General features: G+C 36.1%; 2 long non-coding RNA genes across 3 annotated transcripts; both read left to right on the top strand.

Moving 5' to 3' along the window:
* The first annotated feature begins 5,770 nt into the window (after positions 1-5,770).
* On the top strand, positions 5,771-9,350 carry LOC137478967 (uncharacterized). Its single transcript, XR_011001909.1, has 3 exons — positions 5,771-6,053; positions 8,036-8,174; positions 9,123-9,350. It is a non-coding gene; the product is annotated as an uncharacterized lncRNA (long non-coding RNA).
* A 4,170-nt stretch (positions 9,351-13,520) lies between these two features.
* Positions 13,521-19,056, top strand: LOC137478966 (uncharacterized). 2 transcript variants are annotated; one of them, XR_011001907.1, is made up of 4 exons: positions 13,521-13,607; positions 15,474-15,668; positions 16,506-16,557; positions 18,454-19,056. It is a non-coding gene; the product is annotated as an uncharacterized lncRNA (long non-coding RNA). The 2 variants fall into 2 exon arrangements; XR_011001908.1 differs by lacking the exon at positions 15,474-15,668 and having other exon boundaries at positions 13,526-13,607.
* The last annotated feature ends 3,085 nt before the right edge of the window (positions 19,057-22,141 follow it).

Below are 22,141 nucleotides of genomic sequence, written 5' to 3'. Positions count from 1 at the left end.
TTGAGGAGTCAATTTACATTGTTTTTCTTCAGTGTGTCAAGACCAGTGTTCAAAATAGACAGAAATATTCACCAGTAATCATGATTTTTTTTTTCTCTAAAATGTGAATTAGAAGGGTGACCTAGTAGTGATGAACATCCTTATGATCTTCAACACTTGCTTTGAGAATCTTCCATGTGGCTTTTCCTTTTTTTTTCCATGTCCCAGGAGACATTACAATTTTTTTAAAATGTTGTGTTACAATTAGTGTGTGGTACCCCTTACCTCTACATACTATTCCAGAAGTATGATACAAAATTTTTTAGGTCAAAAATATAAAATTTACAATTTTTCAAATGCAACAGTAACCACATCTAAACTACTACCACACCACCCATTAAAATGACATAAAAATACAGTCAAGACACAAGTACAAGGTAACATTCCCTGAAGGAGGAGTGACATGTGATTGATTGTGCAGATGCAGAGTAGAATAGACAGAGTAGAACAGACTATTTCAGTTGCAAGGGACATACAGTGATTATCTACTCCAACTACCTTAGATAATTTTGTCTTCCAAGTATTTCAATGAAATACTGGAAATAAGAGCAATTACTATAAAGCAAAGAGAAAAAAAATCACAGAATGCTGTTGCTGGGCTTGCTCATGAAGGTCAGAGAATTAAATACTCTCTTTCAAAGCAAAAAATACACACTGTATTTTCCATATGAGCAGCCTGTTTTCAAGGTGACCTGCTACTCCCTTTGGTATTAGAAGGCAGTGTTATTTTCATGATTATTAAATTATTTGGCTTTTGATACTATCTGTTCCATAATATAATTAGAGCCATATCTAATGGCAGCAAGATGAGTCTGCAAACCCTGTTGTGCCAGATATGCAGAACTGAGCACTGCATGGGAAGTGTAATTGCTGAGCCCTTTATAGAGCATTCACTGCTTGACTCTAAACTGGGAAAGGCTGCAAACAAATTAGAAGACAGGATTAGAATTCAAAATAGTGTGGACATGTAGGATATAAAAAAAACCCCACCAAAACCCCAAAACCTAAAAATGGAGGGCAGTTCTGTGAAGCCACATGCAAAGTATTGTGCTTTTTACAATACTGGTAATCGACTGCAGAGTAGAAGGTGGGGTGTGCCTGGCTTAGCAGCACTTTCATTAAATCTATCATTCTGCTGTTAAAAGAAGGAAGGAAAATAGCAAGGGGTAAAGGGTATCGAATAGTTTGTACTATTTTTAACATAAGCTTAACAGAAGTTTCAATATTATCTCCAGGCATGTGTACCAGACTGCAATTTAAGGATGAGTTGTTTACTTTGGAGAAAGGAAGTAGGAAGGGGAAGGTTACAAGACAAGATCTTTGAGAAACAGTTGTAAGCCTCAGGTTGTTTTGTTTAGACAAGCTAATATATAGCTGCTGTACTGAAAACATCAGAATTATTTCCTGTCAGCTGACTCATGAAAGCCATGAGATAGCTCTTGTCCATCTTGTAAGAGCCTTTGCTTTTAACTTCAACTGGTTTTATGTACTTCACAGCTGAGCCAGGAAAGAACAGTGGAGTTATCCAAGGTGACCTGGCAGGTGGCATAACCACATGACCTGAGATAAATTGAGTTTTTGGGTTTTTTTAATGGATCCTCACTGAGAACAGACATAGTAACAATCCTCAAATGTTGAAGTTTACTGCAAAGAGGAAGAGACCATATTGATCTCCATATTCATTGTGTGTAAGAGAAAAGGATGGCAACTACAGCACAAAAATTTTAGATATTAAGATTAGTTTCCCAGCTATAAGGATTGTTGACACTGCAGGGCATTTCCTAGGAGGGTTGTGTAGTCCCCATCAGTGGGGATGGTGAAGAATACAGTAGACAACTATCTGTCAAGAACTGCTTAGGTGTAGTTGAGCTTTTCATGAGGACTTTTTCTGAAGACTTCATTGAAAAGAGTTCAACTTTTCTTGTTTGCCTGTTCTCACACACATAAAACCCACCCAAAACAATAACAACACCACCCTTTCCCCCCAAAAAAATCCCCCAAACCTAAATCAGCTTACTTTTAATTGTTTTATATCAGTGAAAGTGAAAACCTAAACAGCGAAATTTCTACAATAAAAATTAATGTGTATGTGCCAAGCCAGAAAATGGCTACTGGCATATGATCACACATGGATTTTTTTTAAATTAAATGCTCTGAACATAAAGGCCAGATGCAAGTTATTCTAACTTCTATAGCTTCAAGCTGGCTTTATTAAAACCTTCAAAGACTTTCTGAAGTAACAGTATTGCTCTGCTTTGCTTGTAAAAAGTAATTTTAACTCTGTAATACTTTCAGAGTAATGCAAAATTAGACAATTTTTTGTTGGTATTTTTTTGCAATGATATTTTTTGAAAAAGCCTCATACTTAATTTTCTTCCTATCTCTTTTAGCAGAATAACTTAAAAAAAAAAAAAACTTTAGCAGAATAACTTAAAAAAAGATGTTTAGTCAGGCAGTGGTGTATTCTAGCAAAAAACAGCTGGATAAAATTATAGCAGATAATAAGAAACTCACATTTATCATACTGACTGATTTTTCAAAACATTCAACTACATCAAAGTGTAAATACTATAAATCTTTGCCTGGTATATAAATCTTCCTGAGAACACACCCTACCAGAGCAGTTTCAGCTGGAATCTGCTAATTTCTCTTTCCTACCACCTGAATGCTTCTATTGCCATGACAACTAACAAGTTCTAACTCAGGTCAAGGTTGAATGGGAAAAAAACAATGTTTTGTAACCAGCTGATGTGCTTCAAAAATTATGCAAATTCTAGCTTCTTAATGGTGCATATTCAGTACATAATTTTTAGCAATGCTACAAGTTAATGAAAGAATGGATACCCACTGATTAAAGATATGTCAGAATGAGTAATTATGTATGTCATTTTGTAGGATTGTTATGAGAGAGATCTACTTTACTTCTGAATAACCTGTGTCTGGTTAGGAAGACTAAAGTGGAAAGAAATGGCTCCATCCCATTTGAGATGACATATGAAACTCAAAAAAATGGGAACTTTGGGCTGGTTGGAAGTCAAGGCAGACAACAGGCAGCTAATTTAGTGTATCAAAACTTTTATCCCCAGAACCATCAAGGCCTGGAACATACAGTCATGAAGTGCTTTGCATGCAGCAAAAATGGTGTTTTGGTGTAACTGGGTGGAAAACCTACCACTTAACCTGTTTTTAAACCCAGGATGTTTTGATTTCCTTTATAGGAAATTAAATTCCTACTGGCTAGGCTGAAGAGCCTTTTTTGAGTTAAGTATTCTTACAATTGAACATGATGGGACACCTGACGATCAGGCTGTTAATCTATTGGTCACTCTTTGGTGGCATTCTTGTTTTGGTTTTTTTGTTTTGACTGCAGAGACCTGGATATAGGCACCTGACTATAAGCTATGGTATTCCCAGACCTTTCCCCAGTATTTAATGTGTAACTGCAAAATACGGTATGTTTCTAGTTTAGGAATGAAGTTCCTTTCTCAGAAAAGAACCCTGAAAGCTTAGCACCTGTCTTGTGTCTCAGTGTGAATTCTACTAGACAGCTGAATTTATAATGATTGTTGAGTGCTGGGCCTTTAACCTTGATCTTCTGCCATTGGCACTGATAGGAATTTAGTAGTTCCTTTCAAGTATGTAGAAGCTTAAGTTCTTGTTTTCTTCTGTATAACAATTGCGAAGAAGATTAGCAATTAAAACTGTAACTGTAGAGTTGTTTTTTCTTTGAGGACACAAAGATTCAGTGAAAAAAAAAATATTAGGTTCTTTGGAAATTTTGACCTTTTGAGAGGTGAGAGAGAAAATCCTGCAGAATGTTAGATGGAAAGGCTTACTGTTTCCTAAAAAAGCTTTGGTATGTTCTCATATCTCTCAAAACCCCTACCCTCTGTCAAGCAGAATGCTTAGGAATAATTTTCATTTTTATTTGTGGTTAAGAAGTTAAAGTACTGAGGAGGATGGGATGGCAGATGAATTGTCTGTCTCATTAACAGAAATCCTTGGGGATGACAGAGCTTGCAGGGTCCGTAGGAGGAATACAGTGAAACATAAATTGTAACAGGCCTGAAATCTCATGTGAACTACTATTGAACCAGAACAAGGGAGGCTGCAGCCAAGATGTATAGATTCTGAAATCTGCACCATCTGAATTTGTCACCCACATTAACTGCCTGTGTGTCTTTGGACTCTTAGCAAGAAGAAATTATTACAGCTTTTAGATCTAAATCACAGCTGCTTAAAACACTATGACCTTGCAAGGGAATGGAAGGTAATGTTTTTAATCTAAGCAAATGCAAGTTAGAAGTGACTTGTGTTTTTCAAAGGCACACAGAACTTTCCTGGGAGGGGCTTGTGTACATTGTGGTGTCCCTGACCAGTGCCAGACCACCACCTGAAATTCTCTGCCAATTCTCTCTACAGCTTAACCACAACCTCCCTTGAGCTGGGGAGAATGGATGAGAAAGGTAAGACCATGTCTAGGAATGGAAATCAAATAAATGAGAAGCAACAGAGGGTATCCACTGTGTTGGAAATATACTTTCTGTAATTACCTGCTTAAATCCTGGGAGATGTAAGAAAAAAATAGACTGCTTAACCTGGGTCAGAAAAGGTGGCTGAACAACAAGTCAGTAGATTCAAACCAATGAAATAACAATGGAATAGTTGCCAAAGAGAGTGATTATATATAGAAGTATGACAAACTTCAAAATCAGTGACAAACGTCTTTGAAGGGTAAAAGAATAGAGAATGCTTTCTAATGAGAAATGCAAAGATTAATTTATGTCCGAATGAAATATTACAATCTAGCTATTTAACAGCTTTCTAGAGTTAATTAGTGATGGATGAAGGGTCCAGCTCACCTTGCCTGCTTTTCAGAGCCAAATAAGGTTTAGTTGAAGTCAATAAGGTTCACACAGCCACCCTGGTCTAGAAACTGAGAAGCAAATTCTAACATGAAGAAATTAAAATCATTAAGCTTAGCATGTAGTCTAAAAATGTGCATTCATCACAAAATGTATATCTAAATCCAGAAGAAGGAAATTAGTCTTTTTATAACGTGAATAAAAGGAAATCTTTTGCTAATGAAGCTGTGGGAGTTGAATACCTGCTCTGGCAGGAGATGGATTGCGCAGAGCACCACTGCTCTGGAATTGGCAGAATACAGGACTTGAAGCAAAGGAGCATTGTCTTGAAAAGAGATGCTTAGGGCTGACTCAGAAGCATATTTTTGCCAAGAAAGCTGATTTCCACTCTTTTGTGCTTTGAATACTGCCAACTCTATTATTGACTTGCAAAGAGAGGACACTGACTAACAAGCTGTGTCTGACAAAATTTCTTTGAGAGGTATTAAAGTACACTCAAAGTGGTTTTACTCTAGTCCTGTTTCAGATTCTAGTTGTTATATAAAGAAATTGGAGAAATGGGAGGAATAAAAGAGTCTTCCAGGAACATGTGTGCTTGAATCTATTTTGCATACTGAACTGTAAGTTTACTATTTTGAATTTAGAAATCATGGGCTTTTGCAAGTATTAGTTAACTTTTAGTTTCAATGAATTATTATTTTGGAGGGGAAACTTCTTATTGTGCTGGTGAGTACCAGTCACAATAATCAAAACATAAACTTATGTTTTGGGGAGGGATGGGGAAGGAGCGTTTATCAGTCTTGATAGCAAAAATATAATAAGCATATTTCACAGAAGCCAAATAATATTACACCAAGTCCACCAATTATTAATTTTGTAAAAATTAGTGTAGTCTTACTCTGGCATATTAATCTAGAAGCTGATTTTGTAGTAAAGTAATTACAATACTTCAGTAAAAAGTAAAGTAGAAGAAATAACTTTTAACAATAGCAGTAGTTGCAAGTTGTCTACATAAACCTTAATAAAGTCAATCCTGATAGCTGAGCAGTTTCTGAATTAGCTTTATCTCAGTTTCCAAAACTGCAAAAGAAAAGGAGAAAAAGGCTGATGTAATGCCTAGTGAAGTACCATGTGAAGTAAAGCAAAAAGGTGAGACGAGATACTGAAAAATGGTGCAACTGGCCTGTAAGACATCCCACATACCAAATGTCCTGGAATATTAAGCATCTGGTGTGTTTCAGGCTTTTCAATTTCTGTGGACAGCATGGGAACTCAAAGCATGGAGTTGCTTTTTCAAAGCCCTGTGATACTCGAAGAACTGGGAGAGGAAACAAACCTCTTTGAAACACAATGATGGATTTGAGACTTCCACTTTTTGCTGGATGTGTCTGATTGGCAATGAAGAAAGATGCAAAAGATCTTGTCTTTGCACAGTCCAAGGCTTGATTTTTGATTTTTGCCTTCCTGGATACATAAAGTTCTAAGGCTGTTTAAAATCAGGAATGCAAATGTGGTGGGTTTTTTGTTTTTTGGTTTTTTTTTTTTTTTTTAGGAGTGATGCAGGATTGGACAGTTGCGGGACCAAATTTATTAGGGAATTGGAGTAGGCTACAGAATGTGAAAATTCCTGCACAATATCAGTGGTGCCTGTGCAAAAACATTCACTTCCACACTTTTCCTGGAAGGTCTTGTGAGAGGTGATTGGGAATGTGATACTCAGTGCAGCCTGTCTTTCACTGATTCCCCTGAAGTATTAGCCAAGCTGCAAAGTGCCTCTGAGCCTCTCATCATTCTCTTACCACTTCTCACTCTGCAGGCCAAGCTAGACAAGGATGCAGCTCCTTTGCTTTTTCATTTGGGGAAATCTTGGTACCAACTCTCTAATTAGTGAGGGTCTATGGAACTGTGGCTACTGTTGTCCAGAATGCGTCACAGCATCTCTCTGTGATGGAACATTTGTATCAAATTAGAACCTATTTTATCTTTAAAAAAAGTTTATTGCTAGAAGAAATAATTAGTTCATTTTTTAGTGACTTGAAGGTCACCTGAAGAAATCGTTATATACTTCCAATGTTTTCTGAAGGGACATTTTGGATCAGAAGAAAACTGAGATCTAATCTGATGGTAACTTGTTTGTTCCTTGGGTTCATTATTTGGTGTTTTCTGATATTAACTGTAATATGCTCAAGTAAGAGAAATCACCATTGCGTATTCCAGTGGCAATGGTTTGATGGAAAATGTGGCTGCAGTATCATTCGGTATGAAAGACAAACTGAGTGTTTGATTAGTCTACAAAGAAGAAGAAAAATAAACAAGAGGTAATAAAAAATACGAGCTAGAGCGAAAAGCTAAAATATGCAGAATGAGGCTGGCACAACATGTCAGGTAGAGATTTCTTCCTCATCACCTTTTTCCCTCCCTGCTGAGGCTTGTTCACTATCTAGACCTGCATATTCATATGCTGGAATTGAGTGTCAATTTTGCAAACTAAGTAATGAATCCGTCAGTAATATTTTTCTTTACTGTGTGGTTGGAACATAAAAATACAAGGAAATGTAGGAAATAAAAGCATAGAAATCTGAATTATATTAGATATGCCTACCAAATTCAGAAAATTAGGGACTAGCCCCAGGTGCTAACCTCAATAAGTTCTGAATTCACTGATTTGAACAACAGAGGTCTGATGGTAAAGAAGTGAGTTTGTCAACATGATATATATTAGGCTGCAGAGCCTATACATTGAGGTGAAATTCAAAGCTGTTCTTTAAAGAGTTGCAGCTCATAACTCACACCCATGGAATGGCCCATGGCATAATTGGAAAACCCCAAGGAGCTGTCTAAATTAGTGCAATCTGTGTCTGCCTACAGGCCAGCAGCACTGCAAGTTCTCTGCTCCACCTGCAAAAGTCCTGGTTTTGAAAAACCGTCTTCATTTGCTGGCTTGTCTCAGGTGTGTTCCTTTTTGGAGCATTTGTGAGGCACTTTTTAGAGACTTTATGCCAAACCAACCATTTCACTTAGCTGGAAGTGATGAGCAAATTCTCATCCCAGGAAAACAGTATTGATGGCTTCAGATACACAGGATAGAACTGTCTGTGTTATTGAGTGATACCAATCAGTTACTGCTGCAGAGAAAAACTGAATCTGAATAATCCTTCCCATAAGATAGAAGTACATAAAACTGTGAAGTGTGAAGATGATGATAGCAGAATGGTTCTTGTTGCAAGACTGGAAACCATGACAGTGCTTGTTTAAGCTGTTGAAGAATCTGTAAGTAAATGATCTGGTGAGATCATCCATATTAGTGCAAATTGCAGCAGACTTAGCTCTCAGCTATCTGCAGTAGATTTAAGAAATATATAAATCAGGGTGGAACTTTGTGTGTAGATTCTAAAATGCAGATGATATTTTTGCACTTTTGAGTAACTTGGGATCCAATTTTGAAGAACTGTCATAAAATTAGAGCTATTAGAATGGCTGGAAGCCATTGAATTCTGAGAGTCTCTGTATACATGGAAAATAATGGTTCAGAACAATACCAGGGTTGTAAAACTGTATTAAGAAGTCACTTGAATAATGAAGGGTTTGAACTCCAGCTTGTAGGCTTGCAAAGTGTACTGGTTTTGGTGAAGCCATGTCAATTTTGCTTTAAGAGTGTTGAATAGAAGATAATCATAATCTGTTTAAATGTGTGATTTTTTTTTTCTTTCTAAGAAAAAATATTTAAAAATTATTTTCTGTACTAGCTATTCTAAAACTTTTACTTCTGGATAATCTTTCACTATTCACCTGAATTCTTGCAAATACACACATTTCTGACTTCTAATTGGGAACTTCAGAAGTATAATTTAAAAACCTTGTTAAAAAAGCATAATCACAAAAGCAAAGCCTAAGGTATGGCCCTATATTAAAGCCAACTGACTTTATAGTTGACATAATATTTCTGCAGAAAACAAAGGTGTGTTTTATTTGCAGTAGGTCAAATGTTAAACAATGGAATATGTATAATTTTTACCAATTAAATATTTCAAAAGATTTCTTAGAAGCTTACACTGTGAGCATTCTTGTATTAGTGCCATTCAAAAAATTAATGAAAAGTAAGTCAAAACCTAAGGACTAGTGAAGCAGTGCACAGCTAACTAAGGTTAGAGAGAACTTGGCAAGGAAAAGAAGTTCAGGCTCAGTTTGCAATATAAATCTGCCTGTTCATGCTTTCAGCACACAGTGGAACTGAACTGATTGGCACACAGTGTTTTCTGCTCTAGATCAAGCAGCCCAGTCTCTTGAGACAGACATTCCCTCTCTCATTGAAGATAAGCTCTTCTCTCTACTTTTCCTCAGAAGTTAAAGAAGAGTTTTATGCTTACTTGGCAATGTAAAAATAGCTCTGCTGAGAATGCTTTTAACTCTTAAATCTGCTTCAAACTAATTTTCCTTTTTAAATCCATAACATTAACACTGCTGTGGAGTGCTATTTTGAAAATTCTACAGCTCTTGGAAGAGAAGGTGATCGTCATGAGAGACTTTGGCCCTGATGACCTGTGAGCTGTACAATCCAGCAGGGACTTGTTGAACGTCTCTTTCCCAGGTGGTCAAGACAGACAATGACTTCTGAAAAGAGGTTTTCTGTGGTGTGATACAGGCAGCATGGGCTTAGCAAATCAGGCTGTAAACAACATGCTGAGAAACACTTACTGGAGGAAAAATTAAATTTAAAATTTTTGAAAAAATTCTTTTTTTTAAAGAAATTTTTTTTGACAACAGATAGGTTATTCTGTCTCTGGAATGTTGGTTCTAAAATGTAATTTCTGCTAAGAGCTGCTAAGAGGATCTAGGGGAGAAGAATCAATATTTAAAATAAGATATTATTAATTACTAAGCAATATATTTTCTTGTACATATATTTTTTCTTCCCTGACAAAAACTAGATTTCACTGGTTTAAGAAGCTAGTTCTTCAACACATAGCACTTGTGTAACCCTATTGAATACAGGAGGTTGAGGAATGTATGGGAAAAGCAGCTTTTGCAGACTTCTTTTTGCTGCTCAATCAAATTGCTTTTCTTATGAGCAATTACTAAATATTGTGTGAGCGTATCTTGAGGTAATGTGGTATTGTGTCCTCCCAGTGTTGGAAGAAAATACCCAGATCAAAGATTATCTCAGTTAGTTTTATGACATAAGCCCTAAGTGTGGTAATTAAGAAGAAGTAGTGCACATCTGGTATCTTGTGTTAATGGATCATCAGAAATGAAAATTATGTGACAGTTTTATGCAATGTATAGTTCCAATCCCATAGAACTCTTAAAAGACAATATTCATGGGAATAAGTAATGGGTGGAAAGAGATTGATTAGAACCACCTGCTGTTTACTGTGAGATGTTACAGATGATTATAAGGAAAAAATCCAAAACACTTATTTCAATAAAATTAAGGATAAAAATTATATCTGATGTCACAAGATAGGAATATAAGAACTGTTAAAAATTATAACATCAAGCATCTTAAAGCTGCAAAGCATTTAGTACATAGCAAGGTAGGGCAGAATATTAAATAGCTGCAAATATGGAAAAATAAAATATGAGCAAACAGTACTGTTCTGTTATCATCACTAAGTAGCTTTAACCATAAACAGTCCTCTTGAAATCATCTAGAATTTTTTTTCCTGTGAAAAAGTAATAAAGTTTTTTAAATAAGAGAAAAAAACATTAAAATTTAATAAGCACCCTGTGAGAATTGTGGTAATTATTGAGGTCCTACAAGGTCATTATTGATAACTGAAATCTGATCACTTTTAAAACCCAACATGCCCAAGCCATTGCAAAATGTTATGTGTAAGTACACTTCTTAAAACATTCCTTGAGGGAGCATGAAACAAAAACAGGAATTCAGTAATATTAAAACAGCAATATGCTTTTAAAACTTGTTTAGTAGAAATTTAATTGGAAGTCATAGATTTAAAAGAAATTATATGAGAAGGCAGGGAATTTTTTGGAGCTGAGCAATGGAGAGGAGACATTTTCACAGCTATGTAAATGAGTTACAGACATGGGCACCACAGCTTCCATCATTAGGAAACAGCCATAAGAAAACTTGGGCAACAGTGTTTTCTCAGTCCCAGAAGTGATTTAAGCCTTTTAGACTGTACATTTAGAGGTATTTTCCATAAAATAAATGCTGGAATTCCTTTGAAGAGTCTGTTGACTTTCAGCAGAACTTAGACACTTGAATATACATAAATAGAAATGGTACTGGGAGGGGAAGAAGATGTTTAGCAGAAAAAAAATGGAAGCAATTATTTTGTAAATACAGTGTCTGCAAATGAGAAAAATATAATCCAAAAGTGGAAGTGCTGAGTCCATTTTATCTGTTAACTGGGAAAAAAAATAATAATAGTACAGTGAACATAATATTCATGTGTGCAAACTGTGTGACAGGAAAAATATACAAATCCAGTAATATCTTGAGTAATTTAACTTTTCTAGTTCATTTACACCAGCCAGTTATTCTGCTGTGTTCTCCAAGCATTCACGTTGAAGATTGGCTGGGTTTGAAAAATTGATTTCTCTGTACTTTTTCAAGCTTTCAGATCTCTTTGATGACAGCTTCTTAGATCAGTCAGTCAGACTCCCATGACTGTCTAAAATAAGATGGCAGCTGGATTATTTTCAGACATAATCAGTGCTGCCAAATGGCTTTCAGCAAGCCTCTCACGAGTTTGTTATACTTTTTATTTCTACTTAAAGAAATGCTACCTTACCTACCACCTTAATTTCCCTTTTTGAGTGTTTGGGTATGTCCTGTATGCTTACAACTATTCATCTGCTATGTGAAAATGTAGTACCATTAGCACAGTAAAAAAATATAATTCATAACTTCTTCTTTAAATCATAAGGTATCTGGAGTACACATCAATAAAGATTTTTTATTTTTCAAGAATTAGGATGAAAAAATCTCTGAGGATGATAAACAGTACTGTGTTACAGGTTTGACTAAAAAAAAAGAGGAAAAAATTAAATCAAAACACAAAAAACCTCAGAAAATTGCCTTAGTGAAGGCAATTCTTTATACATATTATTATATATCAAATAAAGATTGAATTACATTTTAAATTATCCTCTTTAGAGCAGAGCTGATTTGAGAACAATTCTGATTTGAAGGGGACAAAATAAAACCTCTGTGGGTTATTGTTGCCAAAGCCAGAGAGAATTCTTATTCAGAGAAGTGCTATTACCTGAACAGTCCTTGTGTGCTTTTAGACAGACTTGTGCACTGTCCTGTTCCCACCTGTCCTGAGACACTGGCATCTGGGAATCTATTTCAATATTTATAACCCTATTTTCATTCTGACTGGTTACAAGCAGGGGAAATGCTGTTTCACACCTGTGTGCTGGTAGAGCTGACTCCAAGCAGCAAAGGAGGTCAGGCAGACCCATGGGCTGACAGATTTCAAGAGGAATAGCATTCCAAACAGATCTTCAGGAATTATAGGAGCTTTAAAGTGTTGCTGGTGATCTGCACTTTGTGTTCTTGACACTTGGCAATTTCTGGTCTATTATAGTCCTGGAGTCAGGCATTTCCAGCTTACTGCATGAACACTGGCAGCTCCTAATGAGCCCTTCCATCAGAATGGCAGCTGCTGCTCAGCACTTTGGGCTCCTCTATTATCCAGCTGGGTATATTATGACTTTCTGATCCTCCTCTGTGTAACTGTAACTGTGATTGCTTGAATGATTTCACCTTGCTGGATTTCCCTGATAGAACCCTGTGACATGACAAAGATTCTAGTCCCTGGCATTATGGTTTCTGAGAAAAGTTAAGTTTTAAAGCTAAGTTTCAATATCTGATCATGGGAATACAAGACAGATGATCCACATACTGAATAATGTTAGAAAGAAGGAATTGGTGGTGAAAATGAAGTTATTTCATTTCTGTATTATGTTATATAGCTTTTCATAACCAACAACACAGTGAAAAACATTACAGTATCTTGCTGAGTGATAATGGCAATTCTAGATTTTTCAGCACTTCTGGAAAAAAGGGAAATCTAATTTGCTTATTACTAGTATGGGAAGTGTCTGAAGGGCATTGACATCAACAGAGAGTGCTGTCTCTTTAGATACACAGTGAAAGTAGGATGTGGCCCCAGCCCAAGAGAAGGAAAGCAAAGGAATCACTTTCCCATTTGACAGAAAGAAACCATATAGCACGACAAAGAAATAAGCAAGTTACTTTGGATATGATATCTTGGACAGTGTCTCCTTTCCCTTTTTAGGTAGTTTCTTGTCAAGCTCAGAACTCTCCATTTTGTTGAGATAAATGTCCGTCCTCAAAGTCCTGAATATACTCCCTCTGGGATCACACATAGCTTGAATATCTGCACTGATGGAAACCCTGCATTTGTGAATTGAGTTGTGTTTCTCACTGAAGTCTATTTCCTGTCATGCTGTTAAATAGAAATGCAGTTTGATGTGACAAGTCCCAATCCTTGTATGCAGTCATTAAAGATCCCATTACCTATTTCCTGAAACCTCAGCCATACATTCTACTGTATGGAAACTTCAGTTGGATTCCCTTCTTTTATAATACATTGCTTGTAGGTATAGTAGAGGTAGTACAAACTGAAGTGAAAAGAAAATAAGGTGATTTTTGACCTGTCTTCTTCTAGTGAAAGACTGAAAGGTTATTCCCTAGGAAATGTTGAGGTAATTTGTTACCTTGTTTTATGAGTGTGCTGTTAAATAGCTGATATGTTTCCAATGAGAGGTGGCTGCAGTGGTGAAGTTAAATCAATTGCTTTGGTGAAATAATCCCCAGAGCTTGGTAATTGATTGCATTTTGCTTTAGGTTTGCACAGTCTTTTGATGTTCTTCAGGACCAAAAGCAATACAGAGTTAGAAGGTTGCTTTTATTTATTAATGAGGATTTTTTAGCACTGAATCTATCTGAATGCAAAGTAGAAGTTGAGATACAGAGAAATTCAGACAAATGAAGATTCCGTCTCCTCTCTCTCTACCCCTCCCTTTCTTTCTCTCCTTTTCCTTTGTCAATAATAGTTCATTCTCTTGCTTCAAGAAATTGCAAAAATAAAGGAAAGTGAGTGCAGGATGAAGTAATTAACTAGATAAAGACAAACCAAATCAATTATCTCTATTATAGCTTCCTTTTTAGGTGATATTTGGGTTAGATATAGCCTGACCCTAAGGACATCACATGATGGAGAAAGAATTAATATTATCAGAGTAAAATCAGTACTAGGGGAGGATTAATAAAATCTCTGTATTTACCTTCAGACCTCACCTGTGAGCCAGGATTAGTTTAAACACTGCCTATTAGCACTTCTAGATGCTCAAGGACAACAATAGCAGATATACTGAGGCAATATAGTAGTGGAACCAATTGTTTTCATTTATTTTTTGACTTTACTAATTTTTTTTTTCTGCAGAGGAGCTCAGATGAATTTTCAGATTTCTTACATAAGCATGGGTTGGCATTCTTCAGAGTATCAGAACATGGCAAAATGTGTCTGTTTCCTTTGTTTTGCTTATAAACATGAGACAGCAATGGTAAAACTGCTATGTCTTTAACAATTAACTTGGGGTGCTTAATCAGTAAACCTCTTCCGATGACTACTGCTAGTACTTTGTATTGCAGTATTTTATAGTTTAGAAATTACTGGTAAGTTTATAAGTTTGTCCAAATTCTGCAGTCTGCTCAAAGGGCAGCTGAGGTAAACATCAACACCAGAGAAATAATGCATAGGGGCACACACGAGGCCCTTGCTTTAAATTGCTATCCAGCATTTCAGCTCAGTATATCCTAATGCAGAGTGTCAAATTTTCCAGGAAATAAAACTTGATTTTCCAAGTATTTCCTGACTGCTTGACGTCCAATACACTTCTTAAAAAATTCTTACTAAAACATTCATGTTTAGTATGTCTGTTAATTAGTGTTGCAACTGTAGTCACCATAGCTTTATTCTTCTCTAGGGTTTGCTTAGCTTCAACAGGCAATTGTTAAATAAAAAATATTTAATACAACAAGGTATTATGACAAACCTATCTACAAGAATTCCTTTGCTAATGGTATAAGAACAATTAGAAAAGCTCAGATGAGCAGCTCTGTATTGTTTCTTGCCTTATGTATAAGAAGAACTTTACACATTTATATGAAACCCAGAATTGGTATTGAACATCTTTAAGATAATCACTAGAGACTCAAACTTCAGCAATAAGACCCTCTAAGATCAGAAATTTCCTTAAATTTTGTTTTTAAAAGGAGAACACTCATTAGGTACACTTTTCACACAAGATATCTGAAAGAGAGAATCAGATATTGCAAATAAATTAAGACTGGAAGAAATTGGGAGTAGAAATTTATCTTTCCTCTACTTTTGGAGGGGAAAAATATAAATACTAAATAGTTCCTTAATCTCACAAAACCCTATTTTTCAATATAAGAGATTTCCAGATCAAATGTAAGTCTCAAGATCAGAATGGGTTGATTAGAATGATAACACCAGATTTAACATCAAGCTTTATTTTAACTTTTGAAATTATGACCCATTACAGAGTGTACAAATTTAAGATCAAGAGCTTTAAGTGGATCTGGCCACAGCTTCTTCTGAGGATATATTCTGAGGTGGTGACATTTTGTAAATGCCTTTAAGACATGTAAATGACTGTGCCAGCTACAAGATGAGTTATAAATGGTCCCAGATAGGAGGTCTGTAGCACCAGTGAGCAGATCTACCGTATGTTGATGAAGTGAGCAGCCAAGTGGAAATTTGGAAGACATAAGTTAAAAATAGGTGGATAGTGTTATATGAAGAGAAGGATTTAAAGCTAAAGCAAGGAGGGGGGAAAGTGAGATAAATAGGGTAGCAAAGAGAGAAGATAGTAATATTGCTTATGGGCAAGTGGAGCAGATAGTCACTTTTTTCATGCAGGGAATTGATATAGGCACTGAATTCTGATTCTGGTTAATGTAGGTCTCATTCTTTTTTGGTTTTATACTAAAATCACCATGATTCAAATACAATTATCTCTGAGGTTTCAGTCCAAAAATGTGGGAAAATGCCTGTGCAAGAAAAAGATTATTGCTACAGAATGATATTTCTGATATTGGCTGGTACAGAAGATGAACCAGACATCTCCAGATTTTAAAATGATGAACAATTATAGAATGAGCCAATTCTTCCCCAACTAAAGCTGAGTCACTTGAAATTGCTGTATCTGAAACTGTAGTGGAATCATGATCTATTTATTCATTAAAGAAGTAGAATAATCTCATAAGGTGGTCGGGCATGTACTTATGAGGAAGGGAAGTTGGGTTTCATGCTGGGTTCTCTCTTTAGCTTGTCTACAATGACATGTATTCTCTGGATGATAGAATAAAGTATCAGTTTCTTGCCTGTTGGGAATACACTGATCCAACTATTAGAGAGGAATTTAATATATTTATTTATATTTCTATAAATCTTTGCTTGCAGAACAGGCAGCCTATCCAACCAGTTACAAACCCTGCTAGCGTTAATTGTTGAGTTGAATGTCTGAGTCTAAACAGTGCTGAACAGGGAAAATAAAAGAATTTTTTTATTACAGTTTGAAGTCTTGAAGGTGAAATTTTGGGAAATAAAATCTTATATGAAGAAAAGTATGTTGAAGTAATAGTACTTAGCTTTAACGGATTTCTATTGTAAAATTACATGTTTATTTTTGAAATGCAGATGACATGATATAGGTAACTTTTAGTAAATACTTTATCTGTCCACAGACTCTTGCTGTGATAGAATAAATGTATCTGATTCCTGTTAGGATGACTTGAAAGGAGAAAAAGTGTGGGTCCTTATCTTTCATTTAGTGTGTACAACTCAGTGAAAAGCCCTAAATTACAGTGTGGCTTTGAGGAATGCGTATGTTTCCTTATTTGAAGCTTTGCCCTTTTTGCATTAGGATTTCAAAATTTGGTTTTATTTCTGTGTTTAGGGGGTTTACCATATTTAACCTTTTAATTAACCTCCTGTAATCTCTTTTCATAGATGGTTCTTGGGTAGTTTCAGTAACTGCAGTAGGAGAACTTTTGCTTGGAAAGGTCCTCTGGGAGTTACCGGCTCCAGGCCCCCAGCTGAGTTGGGGCTCAGTCCTGGCCTTGTTTTGCTGAGTTTCGAATGCCTCTGAATTGTTCTTACTGAACAACTTGTCCCTGAGCAGCATTACCTTCCTTGAGAAAAAGTTTTTTTCTGATGTCTATGTGACTCCTCTTCCACTTGATTTTTTGATTATCACTTTGATATTAATCTTGAGCTTTTGGAGTAAAAGAAAGCCTTTTGCAGCTTACATTTCTGTTCTGTTGTCCTGTTATCAAAACCTGACAAAATCCTTCTGTGGTTTTTTTTTGTTTTGTTTTGTTTTGTTTTTTTTTTTTTTTTTTTTTTTCCATTTAATCTTGCAGTATCATCAGGAAGAAAAAATGAATTACTTCAAAGAATTCTGTTCTTTTATATAGACCACAAACTTTTTTCAAGGAGTAAACAAGTGGAAAAAAGAAAAATGAACATATTTTAAGGCTCCTTAATAAATGAAAATAAACATTTGTTTCCTTACACAAAAGGGACATTCCTAGTGAAAACATAAGTTTTGAGATTTTGAGTAATAAGTGCAATAACCTGTTATCAAAAATAACTTACAAATTTGTCTGAATATCTATTTATAATTTTATAATAAGAGTTGAAAACAGTAATGCAGAAATCCCAGTGTAGTGCATAATCTGGTACCAATGAGCTCTTTGAAATCCTTTTACATCTTCAAAGTGCAGTACATTTCCTAATGCTAATGGCACCTCGTGGCTACAGGATTCTTAGGGGAGCTAATTACTGCTGGCCTAAGGACACCTCCCCAGCATGTGCTGTTCCCAAGGCTTGCTTGTGTACTTCAACAAAAACTGCACCTGCAATGAATGCAAGTCTGTCAGGGCCTAACTATGACTTCAGACACCCACTCCTTACCTGTCTTCCAGCAAGGGAATCTCAGTGACATTTATGACTTTCAAAGGTACCCTCTGGGTTAAAAAAAAATAATTTGTTAGAATCCTGGGCATCTGAAACTGTAATTTAAGAGTATGGTGGGCTTTTTTGCAATTTCTCAATCATTCTATATCCATAAATAAAAACTGGAGAAGTCAAAGTTTTCCAGTCAAGACTTTTTTTTTTTTAACCCAGTATTAGAACTAAAATGGACTTCAAAAAGTAGTGGCAATCCACCTGTGTACTTGTTTTGCAGTTAAGTTATAGTCTGTGTCCAGATGTTAATTAATCTGTAACTTATGTCACCTCTGTGTCCTCCAGGAAACATTGTAAATAGTTGATCTCACTTCATTACAAATACTCCAAGAGATGAGGTTGCTATTCATGCAAGCAGCCTGAAAACTTGGAGTTCTTTAAAAAGCAAAGAGAATTTTGAGAACAGGTGCATTGCAAGGTGGCTGCCTGTATCTTATTTTCTGTTGCTGTTGGAGAGTTCCTATTTATAACAAAAAAATTCTTTTTGACAGTTGAAACAGAATGAAAAATAGAGGTCTGGATAATACATTGGTCTAGGCTGTCAAGCTGATGGTTGATTTGAAGATTAGTAATACATGTTCTTTTCCACATATCCATAAAATGATGACTATAATGATATATGTGTAATCTAATTTGGGAAGAACAAAAAAAGGTTTTCAGATTTCTGACTACATTCTTGTATTAACATATGAAAGTGGATGTTTCCTTTTAATTGATACAGTTTTATACATCAGTGTCCTTGTACCATTAGTCATCAGAGTCAGGCCCTTTTTGCCTTAAGTGTAAACACTGACAGAATCAGAGCAAGCTGTCCTGCATGAACTTGTTCCTAATTTGGTGAGATTTCAAGGGGAGTGGGATGTCATGTCGATGCTTTTCCTCTCTCCTCAGAGAGCAGAATAGGCCAAGATTCTTAGGAGGTGCAGCTGCAGTGGCAGTACTGGGGTTAGCTATTGGTAACACACATTGGTCAGGGAATTCAACAAGGCAGGTACATGTAAATATACACACTAAAAACACATTAGTTCAATAATTAGCAGTTTTGGAGATCAGGTTTGATTTTTTGACCCTGCTGATGGACTGAGGCATTCTGAGTTTGGTAACATCACTCTTACTCCTCTCGGCTCTGTATCACCCTCATAATGTGACTGCTATGCCAGTGAGAGATGAGTGATTTCTTCTGACCTACCTGCTGCTTCTGCATGTTCACTGAAGTTCACTTTGAGCATCTGATTAACTCCCCTATGGCTAATGTGGAAGAAGATTAAAGTGTACACAAAGGAGTACATAAATACATACCCATCCTTAATGAAGATGTTTCTAATCCTGCAGACATTTTTACTTTTAATTTCAGAGAAAATGAAAATTCTAAGTGTTTCTGAAATACATCTACATCTGATCTGACCTCAGCAGGTCATATGCTGCTGCACAGTGACAAACCACTTTGCTTCTAAAAAGCCACTAGACTTATTAGCTGTGCACAGCCCCCATGAGTTCATTTCACACAAGAGCTGGGGAACAAACCTGAGATGCTGATAAAAGTTGATTCTTTAGTGAAGCGAGGAGTACTCAGTCAAATTAACATATTCCCTTGAGTGTGCATTTTAAAACTTACTAAGATCAGTACTGTAAAAGGCAAAACCATCCTCTCCCATCAATACACTTTGGCCTCAGGAGTCACATTTATTTTTCCACCAAACGTTGGAGGCCAAGGACTCATAGTAAAAGACTGTTATGTTAAAAGTAGTGCTGAAAATGTTGAACATAAGTGCTGGGCACAAAATTAACGTAGGCACTTTGTACAGCTTGGGATACGGTGTGGGATTAGTCTGGTCTGGGATCCTGAATCCTCCATGATCTGCACAAGATGATTCAGAGGATAAAATCAGCACCAGGTACGTATATGAGATAGTGTCTTCAAGAAATGGTTCGCTTTTTAAGTACGGTAGTTAGAGATTGTAGCTGTGCTTCACATGGTATTTAAAGAGTCTTGCACCTTTCTAAGAACTCAGTATCTTGAACATCTGCTAGATAGTCAAAAGTGATTTAGATGAGGTCTCTAAGGAGGAAAAGTAGCAAGGGTTTGTAAATATGATCAGATACTACTATAATAACTGAACATCAGTGCCAGCAATAAGGAGAAAAACAGAAGGTGTTAAAATGCACTAGAAAGCTTTCAGGCCTATTAGTCTCTGCCAAATGAACTTTTGAGCTTTAATACACAGGCTTTTAAGATGCTCATGCAATTAACTCTCTATGTTTTATAATGCTTGTCTTGTCAGTAAAAGATAATAATTCCACTGAAATGCAGCTTTAATAAAAATATCTACTATTTCCTCATTGCTTAACTATTCTGATTCTTCTGATTTTCAATCCCATTGCAAGAATTACAAGTGAAGGAGGAGTCCTATACAGCTTCTTCAGGAATTGTGTATCTGCAATAGCACATTTGTTTGCTTAAATTGCATTCCACCCCTCATTTATAAATCTCACCTACATAGTAACCTTGAGCACACTGATGCAGTTTCTTTTGCTATCATCCACATGATTCTTTGTGACTTCATTTGACACTGTATTAAGGTAAACCACAATCTTGTTAATGGCAATAAGCACCAAGGTGGTTGAGTGCTCCTTTGAATGAAGACAAATGAAGGTAGGGAAACATAATGATTATACACACTGTGAAGTAAAAGGGCTGTCTTAATGGACTAAAATCAACTTATGTGGATAAAATGACTTCACTAACACACAGTTGAGATTAACTCGATTGATTCAGCCAACAGCTTACTTAAGGTATCTTATTATTTTCATATCACTAAGGTCTAAATCATAATGGGTTCCCTGAGTCTGATACCTCTGGTAGCACTCATGCCTGTAAAACCTAAATTTTACTCCTGGGTATGTGGTTAGTCTAATATATTTCACTACCTAATGCTTATTGCAGAGAATATATTTGGCCATAACATTTGTTTTTGGAGTTTTTCAAATAAAACCCCCCTCGGCTACCAGAATGTCCTATGAAAACAGATGTCACAAAGAGAGTGGCAATTTCAGAGAATTTTCAATGAAACTGGCTCTGAAATCATACTAAGCTTTTCTCTCTTCTAATATTTATGCATTGCTTGAACTGTCAGCTGCTAGATGGCATATTTCCAGTAGTGGTAGGCATTCATACAAACAGTATATTATACATGCAGGGAAAACACACAATAAAGATTTTATTATCGTTAATGGAGCTCTAGAACTCAACATGATGGTACAGCATGTTTGCAAAAAAGGTTGCTTTTCCAGAACTTGCTAAGATATTTGAATTGGTAGGAATACTGGTAGAAAATAAACTTTAATATTTGAGAGATGGTTGAAATAATGCAGGATTAAAAAAGTAAAAAGCTGTGAGTTCTCCTTCTTCAATCTTTATTTTGTACTTCTGGTTTTAACATACAAAAACACCACTGTCTTTCAAATTCCAACTTTTTTTATTATTATAGAATTATTTCATTGTGTCTTGTAGCAAGTAACATTGCAGGTAATAGATCTATGTATGTATATGGACAATTCTTTCCAGTATTTTTACTTACAAGTTTTGTTAGGGTGAAGGGTAAATGTAGCAAGGTTGTCTATTCTGTGTGGAAAGGACTTCCTGTCTTAGGAAAGATGGAGCACTCATTTGCCAAGAATTCTCTGGAGAGAGGGAACTTTGTCCTGTCTGTTATTTTTTAGGGTGAATTGTACACATGGGTCAAGCATGGATTCAACCAAAGAGCAGACTTTAAGGAAACCCTGATGTCTTGGCAAACCATTTTGGTTGGTTGGCTAATTTTGATTCAGTGTCAGCATGCAGAAGATAATGAGATGGGAAGGCAATGCTCTAAGGCAACTTGGGCTTTGGGTGACTTGTAGCCAATCTCTTACTCCAGTGATGCAGATGACTCTGTGGAGAGACAAAGCAATGGCTGCTACACCTGGCCCGTGCTGGGCTTTGATACTGTCCACTGAGACCTTCTCATGTGCAAACCATGGAATCTTGAACTCCAGGCAAATGCCATGACATTACATTCAGAGTCTTAGTGGTAAAGTAAGTAACACTACTTAAGACTTTGCTAAGTATTCCCCTGCTCCTGACTGCAAGCAAGCAGCTGCTTTACTCAGAGAATAAATATCAGATGCCATAACTATGAA

Source organism: Anomalospiza imberbis, chromosome 9 (assembly GCF_031753505.1).
Source record: "Anomalospiza imberbis isolate Cuckoo-Finch-1a 21T00152 chromosome 9, ASM3175350v1, whole genome shotgun sequence".
Classification (NCBI taxonomy): domain Eukaryota; kingdom Metazoa; phylum Chordata; class Aves; order Passeriformes; family Viduidae; genus Anomalospiza; species Anomalospiza imberbis.
Note: the sequence above shows the minus strand (reverse complement) of the source record. Positions and strands in the feature narration are given on the sequence as shown.